The 21,993-nt window shown below is 27.6% G+C and overlaps 1 protein-coding gene across 2 annotated transcripts in view; it reads right to left on the bottom strand.

Moving 5' to 3' along the window:
• Positions 1–21,580, bottom strand: part of LOC132929489 (uncharacterized) — a 160,191-nt gene extending 138,611 nt beyond the window's left edge. For both annotated transcript variants that reach the window (XM_060994871.1, XM_060994872.1), the window contains exon 1: positions 21,302–21,580. The gene's annotated coding sequence lies outside the window, so the exon portion shown is untranslated. The remainder of the gene's footprint in view (positions 1–21,301) is intronic.
• Positions 21,581–21,993: the final 413 nt, after the last annotated feature.

The following is a 21,993-nucleotide window of genomic DNA, read 5'->3' as shown; positions in this document are numbered from 1 at the left end:
GCATATATCAGCTGTGTAGTTGTAATAATATTATATACACACCGACACGACGAACCATTACGACTACCGCGATGACCGCTTCCATCTATATATTAATACATTGTAATGCGTTCTGTACATAGTTACGATATTATATATTATATAATACAATATAGTTAATATAAAGCAAACAATCCGACCCGTCGACGTCTGCTGTGCTAGCGCGCGCGCAACAACACATCACAAACTCGTAATAATAATATAACAATAAGCACACGCGAAATAATATTACGTACATAATACGGTGTGTCTATAATATTATGTCTGTGGAGCTAATATCGCATCGAATTACAGGTTTACACCACATTTGGACATTGTTATTATATAGTTATTATTATATTATTGCGCAGAGTACATTTTCCCGTTACCCACTCCATGTAATGCTAAAAATACTTCCAATACGCTTTTTATCGTGATTAGCAGTACACGAATTGCAGTTATACCCCCCCCCCCCCAAGGGGCTAGATATTTTGTCTCCGACGCACACCTTCCAGATCGGGCCAATGAGCGTAAATACTCGGCGGTAGCTCGCGCTATGGGGCACACATACAAACCCGAAGGAAATATGACATTTATTGAAGAATTTGAAAAATGTATATCAAATTAAAACCGAATAGGTATTACTTCCATCATAATAATAATATAGTTGGTGTACTTGCTACCTAAATTATTTGAAAATATTACCAAAAAAAAAAAATCAAATGTGGACGCTACTAGCATGTTTGTGTCCCACTTCCAATGAACCTCACGAGCCACCACTGGGTTAGGTATTATTCAACCACATAGAGACATAGAGCAAACATCAACCTGGGACTGTTTATGACTGTATGAAACGATGTTGTTTACGGCTGAAGACAAAAACATTTTAACTTTAAATTTAAAGTACTAATTTTGAAAAGTTTAGATTTCAGGTTTTTTTTTACAATAATTAAATTAAAACATAATATTTAAAAAAAAATGAATAGTTAATTTGTAATATACAATCACTATCATAGCAATCTTTTTAATTTTGTGATAGAAACTTCGTATTACTCAAAGCTGGTTGTATACACACAATTTTAGTATCTGCGACTTTTCCAAAAATAGAATTAGTGTATTCGTTTTGACGAGCTTCTTGTTGGAATTGTCAAAAGGGCCATCGGTTGAGTTCACGTTTGTGGAGGGTGTTTTAAGGATTCGAAGTCAGCCGTGCAAAAACATCGAGGTCGACGATAAGTCAAACGTATTATATAACAAATAAAATGTCTAAATGTCATTTTATAAATGCTCTTTTAGCTCATACTGATGTAAATGTTTGTATAAACTGACTGATTTAACATCAAAAACGATATGTAAATATAATGTTTTTATGATTGCAATCATACATTAATTTGTTTTTATTTTACCACGTTAATTAGTAATTTTATTTGATCGTGAATACTGTAAAAATGTATACTAAAATGTAATGGATGCAATAGATTATAATTATACATAATATTTATATCAAATTATGTGTTTTTAAATGTAACTAGTGAAATGTCGAAAAACAAGCAGTAGTATTTGAAATAATTTTTTGGAGTTGAAAAATCGATATTTTTTTTAGAACTTTAAAATATGTATCATACATATTTACATATAATTATATATTATGCTATGTATAGGAACACGCGCGTTTTTTATTCATTCTCATAAACGTTTCATGTGTCTAAAAATGTATATCTATTATATATGTTACGTATAGATCGTATACGCATTCTGACTTGGACGATTGTAAATATTGTAATACAGAAAGGTACAAGTATATTATATGCACCAGTACCAATGTCAAAACAAATATTAATATATAAACACGCACACAACACATTTTTCATATGATTGTTTTTATCACCCAATGATATTGTTCTAGTGGAATGTACAATTTTAGTAAATTAAATACCTCATAAGCTGCAATTAATTTTTGAAAATGTTTTGTTATTAAACATGAAAACTATATAACATGTATTTAGAATATACAATTGCTATTTTTAAAATACACCATAATAATATATAATAACTATTGAGCCGTATTTGTTCTTACTTATTAATCAATACCTATTATATATATATATATATATATATATATATACATGCAATGATTATGTCAAACATATCAATGCAATTTAAATATTTTATAAAGTAAAAACGATAATATTTATAAGAGAAGGTTCATTATTTTCTGGGCACATGAATTAATACATTAATAATATTGAATTTTTACGTTGAACAAATTCGATATTCGCATGTGATGTATAGTTTCTTCAGTTAAATACCATTAATTTTGACAATTATGTATCATAATATTAATATTTTTTTTTATTCAGAGTTGAATAAAAAGCTATAATTTTAAGTTGATTATTGAATAGGTCTGGACTACTTTCTGAAAAATTAAAAATATATAAGTAACAAGCATAAAATAACAATCCATCGATTATTAACAATATTTTTTTTGTTGAATAGTATAATATATACCTTTATAATATGAATTATCAGAAAAAACTTTGGGCTTCAAGGTTTTTCATATTTTATTTCAATAAAATACAATCATAACCAAAAGCGACCCAATTAAATAAAAATATCAATTTAATTTGTGTGTGGGTGAAGTAAGTTAACAATGCAACACGTATATTTTATAAAACAGTAACTATTATAATTTGTAGCTAAGAGAATTGTTTATTTCTTTTTATAAAGTAACACACTTTGTGCTTGTCGAACTCAAATGTTGCAATAATATAATGAATGAAATAAAAAAATATTATAGTTTTGTTCAAATAAGTTATTGTACTTTATGTAGCCGCTGAATAATAATTACCAAGACATTTAAACTGTTCATATAGCTTATTCAAATATCACTTTGGAAAATAAATTGATTATGTATGCAGAATAAAAATATTATTTTCGGAAATATTTTCAATATAATTTATAACTATTCCGGAAGAGACTGACAGCTTCAAAAAATAAAAAATGATATCAAGTCCTTAACGGAGAACTTTCGTATTTTGATATTGCTTCCGTCATAAATTATCAGAGTAAAATTATGTTTAAAGTAAGAAGCGCTTAAAACAATTGCGGCACTTTTTAATGCACTGCAGCGAAATACTGCAGTTGTTTACGTACTCAGTCCAAAGTTTAAAATGTTCATACATTATTAGCAAGTTATATTAGCATAATATCTAATATAATATACGTTAATGTATTCAGTCATATTTACTTAAAATTTCAAATATATACATTTACATATTTTATACGCAGTTAATAAAAAAAAAAAAATTATTTTAGTATTAATATTTTATACATATTTCATCGTAGGTGCCTATACGAAAAATGGATAAAAACGATATTGATGCTAGTCTTATAGAATATATGTTCTGATAACTTCTGTGTAGTATACCAATTACCAATGTAGAAAATTTAAGTGGTACATAGAAGAGGGCATTGTAGGTATAGTAACACTCCCTTCGTCGACCGTATTTCTTAATTAAATGCATATTTCAAAATGATGAAAAATATATAATGTTAGCTGACCCACTGCGGCTCCGCACAGTAACAGTTATGTTACTGTTTAGATTTAATGTAAATTACAAATTTTAGATATTTTTAAGATAATTGCACAAAAATAAAACTCGTTTACCATTGAAATCTACCGTAATATAAACATCATAAGCACCAGTTAACTTCATCTACATCATCGCGCCGAGATATCAACGTATTATTGATAATATATAAATTATTATTTCGTAAAATATAACTAATTCGCACACACAAAATAAATACATTTTCATATTGGTTAAAAGTTTTTGAATGAAGTTTCGTTTCGTTAACAAAAACTGTTTACAGTGGCAACAATATGTTGCAAAGCGTCTATATGCTGTAATAGTAATTTATAGTTTATATGATATGACATGTATACAACAAAAATATATAAATAAAATTGTTCAGCGAAGTTATCGGACGAAGTGAACAGACTCTAAATGTACCTGCATCTCTAAGAACAAATACTGAAATTCTGATTAATCGGCCGAGTAATTTTTTAGACTATGAACCATAACCACATATTGCCTTTTAAGTATATACCATGTAAATTACCATATTATTATAGCAATCATAAAATTTAAATTGACTTTCTAACTATAAGTATTAGTATTGACAATTATAAGAAGGTAATACATTTTATTTTGTCTATTAAAAATAAAATATTCTCTTTCGAATTTTCTAGCTATGCACCTGTGAAAATTTAATTAATATATTATGTCTTAGTTATCTAAATTTTAGAGGCAAACGTTATTATTTTAGTTGTGAAACAGTTTTGTTCTTACCAATATATAAGATAAGTAAGTAACAAAAGGAAAACTTTTACAAAAAGGCAGTCAACTTTCATACCTAAATTACAATTACAATTATTAAAGGAATTGTCTTTGTGCTACTGTTTAAATACAATTGGAAAAATGCCTGTAGTTACATTTCTAATCACCGCATACTTAAAAAAAAAACCTAAACTTTTATCGGATTATAACTTGAGTGGTAAGTATAGTGAGTTTTATAGAACATTTTATGTGTTAGCTTGCATTGATTTGCAGTGTGCACGAATCCAGTATCGTGACCAAGCCCTAAGGACTTGACAAATGTTTTTAAAGTATTTAATCCACAATATTATAAAGGTTGTTATAGGTTATCATAAATAAATAATAATAACTGAAGCTATTTTGTGAACAAAATGTCTGGCTATAACATTACACTTAACTCGTTAGTAATACTAGTATCTATAATCAATGCTACTACAGATATATTTTAAATTTTAAAATATTTATTTAAATATTTAGTTTTATTTATGAGAAATGCATGTAAATAAACAGAGGTCACCATTATAAATATTCAAATTCTATTATACACCATTACACTATAATATACGCCATAAATATTTTAAGTGCTCTGTCATTGATTTCAGACAGCATTGTGTATTTAAAATGTTTATAATATTATTGAATTGTATCAAATAATTTTGAAAAATGTATATTTATTAAGATGGACAATAGTCTATTAATAGTATTATTTTGAATGAGCATTAATTATTATTTGTCAGTTTACATTGTGAAACATTGAATACAAGTGTCATAAATGCATTCTCTTTGTACGTTCCAATTTAGTAGCTGTCGTAAATGTATACAATTTGACAACACCAAAAGAATTACAGTATTTGTCTAAAAAGTTTTTCAATTTTTTACACAAAACAATAAAAAAGTACAATAAATTAGAGTGAGAAATTTTGAAGGAATTAGTCAAAATTATTCCCAAGTGCCAGTTAATTAAAATCAATTAACTACCAGTAAATGGGATTTGTCAATACTTGAGCGGTTCAACAAGTCATCAGCCCATCAGTGTTTTTAAAAGGTATACATTATAAGTATTCAGTATATATTTGGCATGGTTTAAATTTTAAAATTAACATTACGACAATTAACGTAGTACTCGAATAACCTTGCACATGATCCTGTTAATTTAAATAACGATTAAAGTTTACCACGTTAAGAGTTTTGATATTTAATTAGAAAACTAGCACGCGATGTGCCACGAATTATTAGAAATTTGTTATTCATTAAAATATCCATATTCCATATAGATAGTATGTTTTCCATAAAATTATATTTAAACCAGGGTGACTTTAAATGAGATTTAAAAGTATAAAGTAAATCTGTATAGTTTGAATTTGATGGTAATATTATCAATGATATATTTTTTAGTAATAGTCAGTTTTGTCAGCTGTAATATTTGAATAGTTATTTAAAGTATTAATTGAGTTATTAATACCTATATTTGTGCAAAAAAGAACCCAAGGATACAGGATTTTGCTTAGAGTGGATTTCACTAATCAGAACCAAATATTTAATGGTAAATTATTATTATTATTAATTCAAATTCAAGATAGATTATTCGTGATATTTAAAAAAAAAAAACAATTCTGATTTTAATTATTAGACTACTTTTAAAATTGAGATTAATTAATTGAAATAAATAATAATTGATGCTTATAGAAAAATATTTAATGAATATAAAAATTAAAAATATATAAATGTCTTTGTATTTATATGTTTAATCTCATTATCCAAACATACGAAATATAGGAAAAAAAATAACATTTACATATTCAAAATTTAAACAAAAAATAAATCGTATCTTTCTTGATGTTTTGAAAACAAGAATATTTAGATTGTCTTTGTCATGAGTTTTATTTTTTAGTCAAAATTCTTATTATAGTTTCTATGACAACCATAGTTAAAATTATTTTATGTTATTATTAACCTGGATTTATACCCCCATTTATCTCGATTTGTCAATTATTTTCTTTAATACTTAAGGAAACTAATAAGAAAATAATAATACGTACTATCAACATTTTAAAGTACCAATTAAGATACGAACAATTTAAATCAATACATATAATTAATTGCATTTTTGAGAATTCTTTTGACTCAAAAAAATGAGAAAAAATAACATTCGTAAACCAAAAAAAAAAACTAAATTATTTCTAGGTATCAAAGAAATATGATCCTTATCATTTGGTTCAGAATATAATAAGTATAAATTACATTATTTTATTCAAATTATTTATAATAAAATTACTAAGGTCTCGGTGTATATATTTTAAACAATAATAATTTGTTACAATTATTGAATATTATGAATTATTTATTTAAATAACGTTAATATCGTGAAAACGTGAATAAAAATAATTATACTTATTGAATTTTATAAATAATTATATACATTTGTGCATTTTCAATAAAACAGAAGACCTTATGGAATCATTTTATAATTATTTTTTCTCTTTGATCATCTACTACAGTAATTGTTGAATTGATAAAATTTATCTTTTCAATATAATTCATTATGTACCTATTTCTATAAATCGCTTGATTCTGGTATACATGCATACAATTATATGTATAGCTTTTACTCGTATATACAATTATCCTGAACATTTTCGTTCGGAGACATTTGTATACCATTCAATAAAAGTAATATAAAATTTAAGTTACAATTGATCAGATTTCGTTTAAATAGAAATAACAGAAAAGAGTTCATTATAGTTATTTTACCAGAAAATTATAAGGATTGAATAGTATAAATAATAATATAAGTAATATAACTATGGTGATTTCATACTATGTTCTTGTAAGACCATTGTAACTTCAAGAATTAGTGACTTATCAATAGTTACTATTTATTTTGTGAGTTTATAGTAATCATTATATATATGTACAACAACAACTACGAGCAGAATATTATGGAAGTCAGTATACCACAGCGGACGATAGTATATTGACCTAAGTATTGTATTATAATAAATTTTAAAACAATCAAAATGCAATACAAAAAATGATTTCTAATCTAATTTTGTTTACTATTTACTATTTAGCGTTTAATAATCTAAGTGCCCATTATAATGTGATGAAAAATAATGAGAAAAAGTTTTTTTTTATACCTTGTACAACAGCATACGAATATACGATATTAATATTGTAATGATGAAATAAAAAACATCAAAATATGATAAAATATATTGACTTACATTTTTTAAGTCACAGTGGATTTTAAAACTGTGTCCACGAACCTGTTGGTTAATATCGGTCATGGACGATTGGTAAGGATAACATTAGATTTCTTGTAAAAAAATGAATAAAAATGATAAAAGTTTATTTGTATGAAAATTAAAAAGGGGCCTGTGGTTTGAAAAAGTATTTCAACAAGGGTCCTCGCACCTCAGGAATTTAAAATACATTGATTTTAGGCTTTAAAATTAATATTTCAATATTTTATCGTGAAACTACAGCAGTAAAACTTTTATAAAGTTTGACGAACATAATATAATTTACGCACAATGATGTTTGACATTTACACAATTATAGTCAATTTATGTAATCTGACAATGACACTCATAAATAAATCGACAGCATATTCCAGGTTCCACCCGAAACTTGATAGAAAATTGATCAATTATATAGATACTAAACAACACAATATCCTTAGCTGGAAGCACAAATAACACTTTTTACAATATTTCGAAATTGTTATCCCAACAGCATTCAGTGTTTATATAGTTAAATATAAATAAATTATTATAAATTAAATATTGTTTTAATGAATTACAATTTTTTGAATGTTGTTCGATACAATTTAATATACGTCTTCACGTAAATGCTCACAATTTACTTAAAAAAAATACAAACATTTTAACATATTCAATAACTTATAAAGAAGCGTTTTTAATACCTCAAATATATATATAACTACACGTCTACACCGTTGTTTTCAAAGTTAAAATTATAAAATAAAATGAATAAACACGTCAGTATACAAATTATTTAGAAATATACCATAATATTACTGGTGGCATAGTTATTTTTTTCAGTAAATGGTAACATTCACATTTCACTTCTGGAAAACGAACTAGGGTGACCTATTCTGTACTTCTGAATTTTGTATGATCTGAAAAGACATAATCATTATACGTTTGTTGTGAAAATTCAAATGACTAGACGAGAAGTTCAAGTCCAGAAGTGGTTCCGGATGACATGATAGACGGTGAAAGACAAACAGACATTATGTTATAATATTGTAGAAGAGACAGTCATCGTTCACGTGAACCAATATCATTACACTCAAAAGCAGGAGTCACTTCCAAGTCAGTTGCTTTTGTAATATCAATAACAACTCAACTCTATCAATTTCAATGCAGTTTTATTCGTTTTAATATTATTACAAATAAATGAAAACAAGAACAAATATTTATTTGATATTGGTAATATTAGCAATAATTATTACCAATTATAATATAAGTAATATATTAATTATTATTTATTAGTCGGTGTTATTTCTATAATTTAAATAGATAACTAAACGATAAATAACTAATATATTTGTATTACATGTACAATAAGGTTATGTATTATAATAGGATGTCAAATTGTAGTACATTATCTTAGAGGTAAAATATTGAATTTAAGCGCCTTTTTAAATATGTTTGCTTGTTTAAAAAAAATATTTGTTTGATTCTAAATCGCTATAATATATATTAAGGTCAAGTCCTGAATTCTAAATTTAACACTATAAATAGGTGCAAACTTCATATTATATATATATTATGGAATTTGGTATTAGTTAAAAGTATATTATTTAATACCACGAAAAAAATAAATATATAAATTATATTTCTAATAAGTTAACAAAAATTCACGACACTTCAATTTTCAATAAAAGAAAAAATTTGTTATTAAGTACACAAGTTAAAAATATAATATGTGTACCTTATCACGATTGAATTTAATCCTCTAAATGGATATAGCGATACCGGTGGATGTAAATTTACGTTACCTAGGTAAATTATGTTTGATGTCAAAATGATAGGTAATATATAATTGAATTATAACGCACACGATAATATATTTAAAAAATATTAAATTATTATATCGACAAGAGGGTTACCTCAGTTGTGAACTGGACCGTGGTTTTTACTATAGCTTCTATATTATTATAAAAGTGACATATTATGTTCAGCCAAAATAATTTATACTATCACTGCTTTATTTTAAGAGAAAGATCATTTAAATACTAAATACAGTAAATATAACACATGACAAAATTAAAAGTTCAAATTTAATTTATAAACACACGTCTTTTCCTAATAAATATAGCAAAATGCTGGAACAAATAATACGTCGACATGATGTTATAATTTATTAACTTCTTCAACGTGACTTAAGGTACTGAAAATAATTTTAACGTTGAGCACCACAGTTTTATGTTTTGGGTAACTGATTCAGTGAATCGTATTCTCGTAGTCACGTAGTCACGGTACTTGGAAAGTATTTGACTCGAACATGGTTGTGTTACACTATAAATAATGTAAGTTAATTAAAACGGGTCATATTGATGGATGGCGTTCGGAATAAAGCTATTCTAATAATCATACTCGTATTTCGTGCTCGCCAAAATGTTTATTTTGTAAACAGTAGCACATAGAAACGTCTGATTCGGTTTCAAGAAATTGTTCGTCAGTCCGTATTGGATATGTATATATTGTAGTTGTAATCCATTTAATGAATGTGCTATGCCATTTCCGAATCGAAAATGAAACGGAAAAACAATTTTATTTCACTACCTATACGTTGCAGTCAATCTGTGTAGCAAATAACATGTACGTTAACGTCTTATTCGGTACATTTCTAGATGATTCAAACGTCTCTGACACAATATCCGAGTTAATGCGACGATTGATTTTACATACCGCGATACTGTAACTGGCCCATACATTTTTCTGAAAAATTATACCGCTCTAATTTTTACTGCCGACAATTCCCCGGAGACAATTATTCTAATACCACTTGATTATGTGCCATATATAATATACTATTTGATGTGTTGTACAACAGAAGCGATTACGAGAAAAGTAATTAATACGAGTAGAATGACTTGCGTTTAAAACCATTAGAGATGAATTGAGCCACACAATTGTCACTTGTCGGGGATTATAAATAATGTATAAGTTCTTACCTTGTAATATTCCTTTCGTCGACACCCACCACGATGATACCTCTAAAGAGCGTGATCGTCTTGGCAACGCTCTAGTTCCGACCACTATAATGGTCGATGTACCAAACATCATTGAACTTTTTAGAAATACATGGGAAAAATATATGTTTTTTACTTTTGCTAATTGAAACTTTTATAAAATATATGAACTATTCAATGTAATAAAATTAATCATTTAAGGCAGCATCAATGTTGCTAGTGATTTCTTCATGATAAAATAAAATATAATATATCACTCCCCCCCCCTTTTTTTTAATTAAATAAACGTGCATTTTTATTGCCAATCGACACAACAACAGTAAATAAATATTTCAGCTACCATCGCATAAGAATAAGTTCTCACATTTAATACAATAATGTTTACAATGTTATATACCGATTAATATGCCTCTAAACAATAGGGAAATTAATTTAATAATGGTATTTTTCTTTTAAAATAATATATTAAGTGTTGATATAATTACATTTTTAAATTAATACATTTTAAACAGTAAGTATTTCCAACAAAACACATACATTTATATAAATTTCTTTTTACAGCAACTTATGGATACGATACTTATTGCTTAATATTACAAAATGTTGAAAATAATGTACAATAATAATATAATAGAGTACACGATGATGTTATGCCGTTAAGTGTTTCGCCTAAAAATACATTGATAATAGAAATATCATTACTAAAGTAACATGTGAGTATTCTCCATTATGGTAATATATCAGAATATTATATATGACAATATGAGTTGTTTTTTTTTAAATGAGCAAATTTATATTATTGTTGTTAATACCTAAATTTTTTCTCTCTAAAAAGGACCAACTGATTATTGATTTTATATTTTTATTTTTACGAACTAAATTAATTTTATTTTTTCAATAATCAAAAATATAAGAATAATCGTGAACTCTTTATATTTATTTATATTGTGATAATTAATTTTTAATCGAATAACGTTATGCATAACCTTTATTATTATATTTCACTGTTTGTTTAACAGGACGTTTGTATAATGTATAATTGATATTATATTGTCAATCGCCCACTGAGAATTAAATCAACAAAGATTTATTAAATATGCAACGATATACTCTAAACAATAATAACAATTCAAAAATCGACCGTCTACTTATGTATTATGCTAACTATTCACAAGGAGAAGTTACTAGCTTTCAAAACTTTTATTCCAATGCACGTTACTTTTTATAAACATTAAAATACATCTGTTTTCCCCTTTATTATATATATTGTTATTTATGGTTGAATCGCGTTATTGGGCTGGGCGTGTCTTCAAACCTAATTTACATTCTTTACGATATTATTATTATTGTTATTATATTATTATACTGTTTATCGTTACATGTTATCGTTCGGATAATCAATGATTTAGCCTTATGCAATTATAATGGCAAAAATATATCTATAATTTGTTATTATTGCCCATGCGCAACGTAAATTATTATACATAATCAGAAAAGGTGTATGTGCTATATTATTGCATTATTATTATACCGATTAGTATTCAGATTTCTATTTTCCATATGGCATTTTCATCAAATGTCATTAAACATAAGTCTAGATAAGATATTACACATCTTCACATTTCTAATTTCCTCAGATGTACAATTACTTTTAGCAAAATGTTCATTAAACTACTTTGAAAAACTTATTATTATTTTGGTATTAGTTTTTCTCACGTTTTGGCACTCCATATATATATAAAATTGGCTCAAACTCCAGCTGACCTTTCATTTGTCTCCAAAAGTAATCGTGCGGTTCAATTGCCAAAGTTTTAATAGCTGCCATCCTGACTCTTTATGAACAACCCCGGTTGCCGATTAATATGATTAGGACGGAAAATAGAGAACAATTTCTTGTACCTATTTGTACCTAACACGTTTAATTGAATTTAATATTAAATTTAGTCGATATTTTTTTATTTTAATTGTGTTATCCATATAAGTGTATTTACCTACCTAGTGGATAGTATACAAACGTACCTAAATTCTAAATGAACCACATTTTTTCAATTAAAAACTACGATTTAAAAGCATAAAAATAAATTGCATAGAATATTGGCAATTAAAAATAATAGTCAATGACTAGATCACTTTAAATACATTTAAAGTATTCGATGTACATTATTAATAGGTATTTTAAATATCAAATTACAAATAAAAATGAAAACTTTTTTTCTAGAACTTGGATAGAAAATTAAACACACATATTATTTCTTAAATGGTATATAATGTATTGAATTTTTTTATTAATTTTCGAGTGAAAAAAAAAGTTGTTAAGCAATGTTTGTTTTTAATAAAAAAACATTTCATGTTTAGGTAAACCAAAAATCTAGGTACGCTATTAATAATCGAAATCAATGTATTACAGATACTTTTAATCTACATATTAATAGGGTAACTTAAATTTATTAGATTGTTATAATATTATTTATATACTTAAAAATCATTTTGTAACAACTAAGTTATTAAGATGAAAGCCGAGTACGAAAAAAAATAACTTTAACGAACTCACATTACGGTCACTGTACATAACTATGTTACATGTACGTATAACTGTATACGTATTTCATCTACGTATATTATTATAATAAGATATTACACATTTGACTTACTCCGCTATATAATATGCACATTTCAGACACGTTTATGTATATATGTATAATGTATATATGATAAATAACATTATGGATTCACAGACGAAAGTAAAGAATAGTAATAAAAAATAAATAAACAAAAATCTTAGGACTGCTATCCCCCTGATGGACCGGTACCACTTTATTTATACATACGGCTGAGCTACCCCCGATATGACTACAATACTACACACACACACACACACACACACACACACACAAAATGTTGTTTCCTCTTCGTGGTGGTGCGCGCTGATTAAAAGTCTTTTGCCGTTCATACGAATACAGTCGTGTTGTATACGTATACTCGTCTGTGTATGTGTGTGTGTTTGTAGGATACCCGGCTAGCGTCGCGGACTTTGTTTGCACTTGAAGGACCCATTAGGTGGGCGCGACTCGGGGGTCGGCATAGTAGAGGTCACTGTTTTAGAAGGTTAAATTACACCGACAACAACAAAACTACTGCCACTATATGTATATAATATACAGCTGCCCATTAACAAAGTATATACACGCCGATCTCTGTGCCCACCGCCGCCGTCGCGTATATAGGCCTCGCGTGTCGAGTGTATACAGCAGATACAGAGAGTGACTGAGCGAACGAAAGCAACAGAGACAGAGTGAAAGCACAAGAGAGACGGGGCGAGAGCTTATAAACAATCGATCATTATATTCATATATATATATATATATCGCAGTCGTTACTCTTTCGCCATCGCCGACGTTAATCCCACAGCAAACCGTCCGGCTGTTCTCATCCTTTATCCGCGCACCTCCGCCCGTCTCGCATTATTTATATATACACGTCGTTTACTTTCAATCCGTATCGCGCAAAAGTACCCCGTACGGTATATATATATATATATATATATATATATATATTTATTTATATGCGTCCGCCGCTGCGGCGACAGATGTTGTTTACCTCCACGGACAATACGACGAACGGATCTCCCGATAACGCGCGGTCTGACAACGGATCACAATAATATTTAATAACAACAACAGCATAATATCGTATTGATCCTGCCCGTGTAATCACCGCGCCACTTGACTGTAGGTGCCGCGCAAGACTTAATCTATAATTTATTCTTTTTTTTTTTAAAAAGAGAGGACGTCAAAAACCGTTATAGTTTTAGTCTGATATATACAGACCACGGTGTGTGTTATTCCAGCGTTTCTCAACCGGAAGGTCGCGATTGCCTTGACTGGGGGTCACGTAGGTCAAAAACGGTATAAAACACTGATTTACAATACAAACCTTTTCGTTCAAAATTTGGCATTCCCATGATACAAATGTATACTTGATATAGATAGGGAGGAGGTCGCGAAGTGATTGACCATATTATTTTATACCTATTTTAGGGGTCACGAGACTAAAAAGGTTGAGAAACGCTGTGTTATACTGTATATTGTGTATATTACGCATGCATAATATCTATGTAATTTTACCAACGAGGACAGATCCGAAGACATTAGAATAATCAATGGTTTAATCGACTTTTGTCAGAATTTCCGTAGTGTTCATCAATAGGCTGCAATGATATTGTAATATAGTTTGTATTTTGTATAGTTATATCTATTGCAATAACTTGCATATTCGAATGTCCGAAGTCAAAGAGGAATTCTATAATAAAACACACAAGTCACGAGTCAATGTATGTCATAAATTATATTTTTACGTATTATTTCTATTACGCTAATATTTTCTAAATAATTTTATAGTCTATACTTTTCGTTATCATAAATTATTGGAAAAATGTCGGTTGACCAACGTGATGGAGGCTTATATAATATTTTGGAAAATAATAATCGATACGAAAATGGGATATGGTATATTTTCTGAAGTATAATTACATTTATTTGTAGGCATTGAAAATGGATTTCTGAAACACGTGTACACGAGATCAAAAATAAATCCTCGCAAAGCAAAATTACTGGATCTGGCTTCTGTTTTAGAATCAGCAGGTCACGCAGAAAAACCAATTTCACTTTTAGAGGCAACGGCTGCCGGCTACAAAATAGTATTTCAGGAGTACAAGGATAATAATATACCCGATATCATTGTAAAACAAAATACAAGAGAAGCAGATGTGCTCGCAGATAAGCATCCCGAATTTGTAATTTTAAATATCACAGAAGTTTACCATGTAAAACTAAAAATGAATAATCCTATTTAATACCCATATCATAATTCATTTTTATGCTAAACGATATGAATTTTCATTAAATTTTAACATTAATTACAAATTTAGATACCTATATGTATAATAATCGTAATACTAATATTAGCCAATGGTATTCTCACTGCACTGTATTTCTACATCTTCGATATCTTCTTACAGTCGTCGTGTACCAATCTAATAATCTAAATAAAAGTTTGCGTGAGTTGTTTCAGAGTTATTAATATGTTTATTGTATATGTTAAGGTATTATAGTCATTAAATACATGTTTTATAAAAACTTGTAATTTATGCAGTATTGAATCTAACATTAATTATACTTAAACATTTTTACAAATTATAAAATGTTGATAAATTTATATTTATCACTTAAGTTAGTGAAGTTTTCAAATCATCGCGGGTCACGGTCCTCGTTATATCTTATTTTCCTCAATTTACAAGTACATAGTGTAGTTATTTTTTGAAAAAAAAAATTTGGTATCGCCACCTTACACTTCTTAGATGATCTAAAAAATCCAAGAACTTAAAAATATAACCTTTAAGTATGAAAATAGTTTTATACTATATCAGAATTTGAATTAACTAATAATTAAAGGTAACTAAAGGAAAATTATAAGTGAGCATACTTAGTGAATTGCTCTGTATTTAATCTATCACGTATGCATGACAAAAATAATGTATAAGATGGATGTTTAGACTTAGACTCCGAGGACTCTCCAGACTCCAATATTGAAATGGCCTTGGTCGGTGTATAGTGGTTGTATAAGTACACAATGTAATATGTCGTACATATTTGTATATGTAGTAAATTAATGTTTGTAATGTAATGCATAATAATAACACGTCCTATTATGTTTTCAATATGTTATAATAATATTGTTTATATTACCTGATATATTATTACGGGCTGACGCAGTTTCGACGCTCTACAACGTAGTGCCTATGACATTTCTGGTGTATTGCCGATTTAATTATATATTATATTATGTACTAACATTATCATCCGTAGGGCAGAACATAACATGACAGATATTACTGTGTACGGTTATTTTTTTTAAATACAAATATGGTACAATAATGTTCAAATACCTATAAATCATCGGATTCCATATAGTAGCGCGTGTGGATATTTGTATGAAATTAATAATTATAATATAATACTCAATTTACCGTCCTCGTATACCTAATTATTGCGATTAATAATAATATTATTATCTTGGTTTTAAGAAATAAGTCATCTGCTTAATAAAAAAATTGAATACATCTTTGTCTACCGACTACACAAATCTCATATTAAATGTTTAAAAAGTTTCTATAGATTTTTACACAGACTAATTATTAATCAAATGTTGTAAATTTGTTAACTTTTTTTATTACCAGCTGTTCTGCGCTTGTGCAATAAGACTAATGAAACTTATTTAAAATAAAAATAAAAATACCTTAATATTAATAAAAAAAAAAAACCGAGGAAGTCACTCTACTTCTATTGGTAGGCAATAGGTATAGTAGGTTTCAAGTATATCTTGTCAATCAGTAAGTTCTTTGAAATGGATATCGATGAACCATTAAATAATAAAACGATTCTATGAACGGACATATACAGAGTATCAACCACAATTTCTGGGAGTATATATCATATAATGAATTACTATAACTAGGTTTTATTATTTTATTGTTCTAATGGTGTAGCGTAGTACAGCGTATATTGAACTATTTTTTTTCTAAAATCAACGCACATATTTTTGTTATTGGCTCATTAATTCAAACCGTTAACAATTAAACATTTTGTTGAACTTAAAACGTTTGTATAAAAGGTTGTGTCAATATTTTATGTTTTATACGGTTACGATTTATTCCGATTAACAAAAAAAATACGGTAGGGACTTGTTACTTTATACACATAAAATTAAATACCAAAACCAAATAGATCCATTTTTCCACCACAAATAAACCACAAAGGAAGCATTTTTACTGCTCCGAAAGGTGATGATAGACACAAATACAATGTCAACATTCCCTAACTCCGCTTAGAATATAAAACAAAAATTAATTTTTCTGATTAATTATTTAAATAAGTAGTGTTTAAAAATTATATACTATTCTCGGGGTGTATTTCTAAAAAAATATTTTGTAGACTAAATATCAACGATACAGCTTTATTATTTTTGACATTAATATATTGAATTTCTTGTCTTATTACCTAGTTAGTTCTTAAAGAATCCATAATTGGCCAATCAATTTGGAATTTTCGTGAGTTATTTGTCTAATTTTACAAAATTATAATATTGATTTACTTCACATAAATAACGTGCCTCCTTTTCTGAAATAATGAATTTCATAAATTACAATACTTGTTTGGATTTGTTATGAAAGAAATGTGATTAAACTTCATTCAGTATTATTGTTATCTTTTCGTTGAGTGAAAAATACTTTGAGTTTAATATCAATAATAACTAAGCCACATGGTTTAACAAAAGGATTTTTATCGAGAGAAAACATTTTTTTTTTTTTTTTTGTTTGTTTGTTTTATAATACTAACGTTGAAATATATGAACTAAAAATCTTAAAATTTTCTGTGAAAATGTCTATATAGAAAAATGTTGAAAACTAAGTCATCATCATGAAAAAAAAAAAAATGGTTTATTATATTCCAATTACAACATATACCACGCCGCGGGAGATCACGCATAGTGATTTATAAAGTGTTAACTTCCGTGTGAAAATCGTAACTCTGTGACTGTATATAGCAACGGAAAATAGTTGTTCACAATACAGAACGGCTTATACCGTTTGAATTTATCGCAGGCATTTGAAGTATGGCACGGCCGAACGCATTACTGTACAGCAAACAACACACGATCTATAAACGTTAGATGTATAGATATATTTTATATATTTTCAACCAGAAAAGTGTAATAGAAAATGGTAAGAGATTTTTTATTATTATTATTATTATTAATATTGTCGTTTTTCGTAAGGTATGGCAGACCCTGTACGCAATTCCATAAGACAGATATAACTCTTTAAGGGAGATGATAACATTTAAGACATTTTTTTGTTCTTCGACATTCTTTTCGTGTTTAAACTGCAATAACTATATTTTATATATTTTTTTTTCAATCATGACACTTTACGGGAAAACCGTGCGAGGAACATTAGTGTATTTACGATTTATATATATAGTATCACAGCACTATCCCGTAATAAATTCATATTTTATTGTGAAACGTTCGACGTTATAGTTCAAAAACAATAACAAATAACTAATATATATACTCGTATAATATTGAAATTGCTGGGCGTAGGGGAATATGTAAGAATAAGGTAATGAATGTAAAATGTGCCCGAGACACGAACCATGTTCAATGGCGCTTTTTAACTTCATAAAGAATAAATAAACGTATAAAATATACCTACTCGCATCCGATACGAAAATAACAAGGTTAATATAATAGAATATAAGTAAGAAGTCAACGGCGTAGGTTACAGCTGTTTGTATCGACGATCGGTTTACCTTAATAAAAACAAATGTTTGAAGTCGTATATTATATGCATGCACGCGCACACGAATCGTCGATCGCCAAGCATTTTTATACCTATGCATATATTGATGCGTGAATAATGAACATATTATAAGCGAAGATCGCCAAGTTTGTGTGGAATTAATAAATTATACAACGGGGAAGTCGGGAAAAAATAATTATTACGATACAATTTTCAACCGAGGTCCTGGTTTGTGTATTGAAATGTGATTCCTTTAAACGCAATTTTAGTCACATTTCATAAAAGCATGTCACGTTTTAAACCGTGACGTTTAGTAACTCGTGCAAACGTTAAATTTCATTTCAAACTCTGTAAAACTGTCACAAAAATGCATGAAATGCTTTTAACTGCTCACGGATAACGTATTGTAATCAAATAAATAAATACATTCATCGCTTCTTTGCAACATATTATAATAAATATATAGTTTTTAGGATGTTCTAAAAAATGTTGTTTTTTTGCAAATCATTTAATACAATTTGGCAAAATAATAATAATATTATGATGAATAAATTATTTTAATGTTTGAATCTGTGTACTTTGATATAACAAATAAGAATATAAGTGCAAAAACATAATGTATTAGAAATGTTAGTACTTAATTATCACTCTTAAAATTATATTATTATTCAATTATGTTGTATAAAAATGTTTCTTATGCGTTCAATACATATTTTTTTCGATATAATCATTTTATTTTTGTATCAACAATTTTTAAAACTAAAATATATTGTCTTAATATAAAAAGAACTTTTACGGTTTTTTATTGATTTTATTTTTGAGATTTTTTTTTCTGTACTTCAATAATTAATGTTACATTATAATGTAAAAATATTAGTTCTTGTTATGCTTTTAAATTTAAGAAATTAACTTTAGTTTTCAAATTTTCATTATTCTAAAATAATTAAACATATAAATAAAAAACATTACATATTGATTATAAAAATGTCTATTTTTGATAGAGTTTAATTAATTTGTTGTTAGTTACGTAAATGATGTATTTTTCTTACCATAAATTAATGGAAAAATATTGAAACACTAATACAATTTATCTTATAATATCTATACAGGTATATGAAGAAATGTTTAGTCTCCTTTTTATAATATCTTATTTGCGCTTGTCGCGCGTTTTTCACGCTTGAATCGCCGACTAAAAAAAAACGAGCGACAAGCGCAAAAATTATGTAACGTCTCGATTTGTAGGAGAATTTTGCAAAAAAATATAACTAGAGTGTTTATTTTTACATTTAAGATAATATTCTAAAAATAATTTGAATAAACTCAGACTTTTAGGATAGGAAAAAATTCCAAAAAATCTTCATTGGACATTTACAGTTAGTACATATAATACTAGTGACTTCATCCATTTCAGAAATACTTTGTATAATGTATGTATATATGCAATTTACATTATACATTTATTTAAGTCATACTGCTAAAGAATATAATATTACTGTACATCATTATGTAGGTATAAAAAATATATCATCATAATATATTAATGCAATAACAATATAACTGGAGCTTAAGCAATTACAATTTAAACTGATGCTTTAGGTATGTTAATTTCACACACTAAATATATTTTAATTACGTCTACAGCTATTATTAATTTTAAACGTCTTATATGCAGAGCAGCACATGTACCACAAACCAAAGTTTTATATCATCCTAAAACTTAGATAATAATTTAAATAACGCATAATTTTAGATGAAATTGCACACCACACTATACATCTACACAACATATTTCGATGTTTCGATTACTTACTAAAAAAGCTCAACAACTTAAATTGTTTTCATTTCCCTCGTGTAATAAAAGTTGCACCATAGTTTTGTTTTTACTCGAGCAGTTTATACGATAAACATTTTAAAAATTAACTAAAGGTTAGCTATTTGTCAGGTATAATATTCTACATCATAATAATATATGATACATGTATATATTATACATCTTTTCTACAAAAATTAAGTTTATACATAACATATTTATAAAAAAAGTTTACTGGATTTTCACTCGAAACTTCGAGAAGAAATCACAATATGTGTATTGAACCCAAACTTTATTTATTTTTTATACTCCTTAAACCATTCATAAATAAAAAAAATGTATTCTTAAAATAAATTGTTATTTATTGTTATCAGTTTTGTCGAGAAAGTCAAATCACTCCAACGATTCATCGATAACGTATTGTAGAAACGTATACACAAAAATCATCAAATAATGATAATGCGTCAATGATGCGAAATGTATGTAAAAAAAAAAAAAAAAAAACAACTCACCTAAACACGATTTTTCCTCACTTAACACACTTCCTTGAAACTCTTCTATAAGGTGTGATCGCAACAACGGACGAGGACAAAAATTAATCAGACGACGACGATGTTCGACATCGAATTAAAACGCACTGTTGTTCCCACCGTATTAAACCTATACAATATACTACTTATATCGTATTATCGCGAACTTATGTGTATGGAATTTCTCAGACGGTTCAGTATTCGCGCAATACTCTACGCCTTCGCGTCCAAACACCCTAACGGCCACTGATTTTCAAATGCCCGTAGCGAGCACACACATCGCATAACCAAATGCAAGCATGCGCGTCGACACCGAACTCGTGGCGTCATATTATAATAAATACGAGAATAACGCAAACGACTATGCATTGCGGTAGTACAAGCGAGTTAAGGACGAATATCTAAGTCATCAAAACGCTATATGGGTAATACTGTGTAGTGTGTATGTATAGCCGTATAGGTAAACTATTAATATTAATAATATATAGTTCGTTTTTAATAATAAATTATTACGCATACGTAGACCATAATATATTATTGTGGTGCATATAAAAATCGAAACGAACGGACAGATAATAATAATATAATATTATTGATGTATTTCATTTTAACGATAGGCGCGTGTTCTGTCTAACATGAAATCCAATACTGCGACACCCCTGCTGTGAGGCATT

The sequence above is a fragment of the Rhopalosiphum padi genome, chromosome 4 (assembly GCF_020882245.1).
Source record: "Rhopalosiphum padi isolate XX-2018 chromosome 4, ASM2088224v1, whole genome shotgun sequence".
NCBI classification, from domain to species: domain Eukaryota; kingdom Metazoa; phylum Arthropoda; class Insecta; order Hemiptera; family Aphididae; genus Rhopalosiphum; species Rhopalosiphum padi.
Note: the sequence above shows the minus strand (reverse complement) of the source record. Positions and strands in the feature narration are given on the sequence as shown.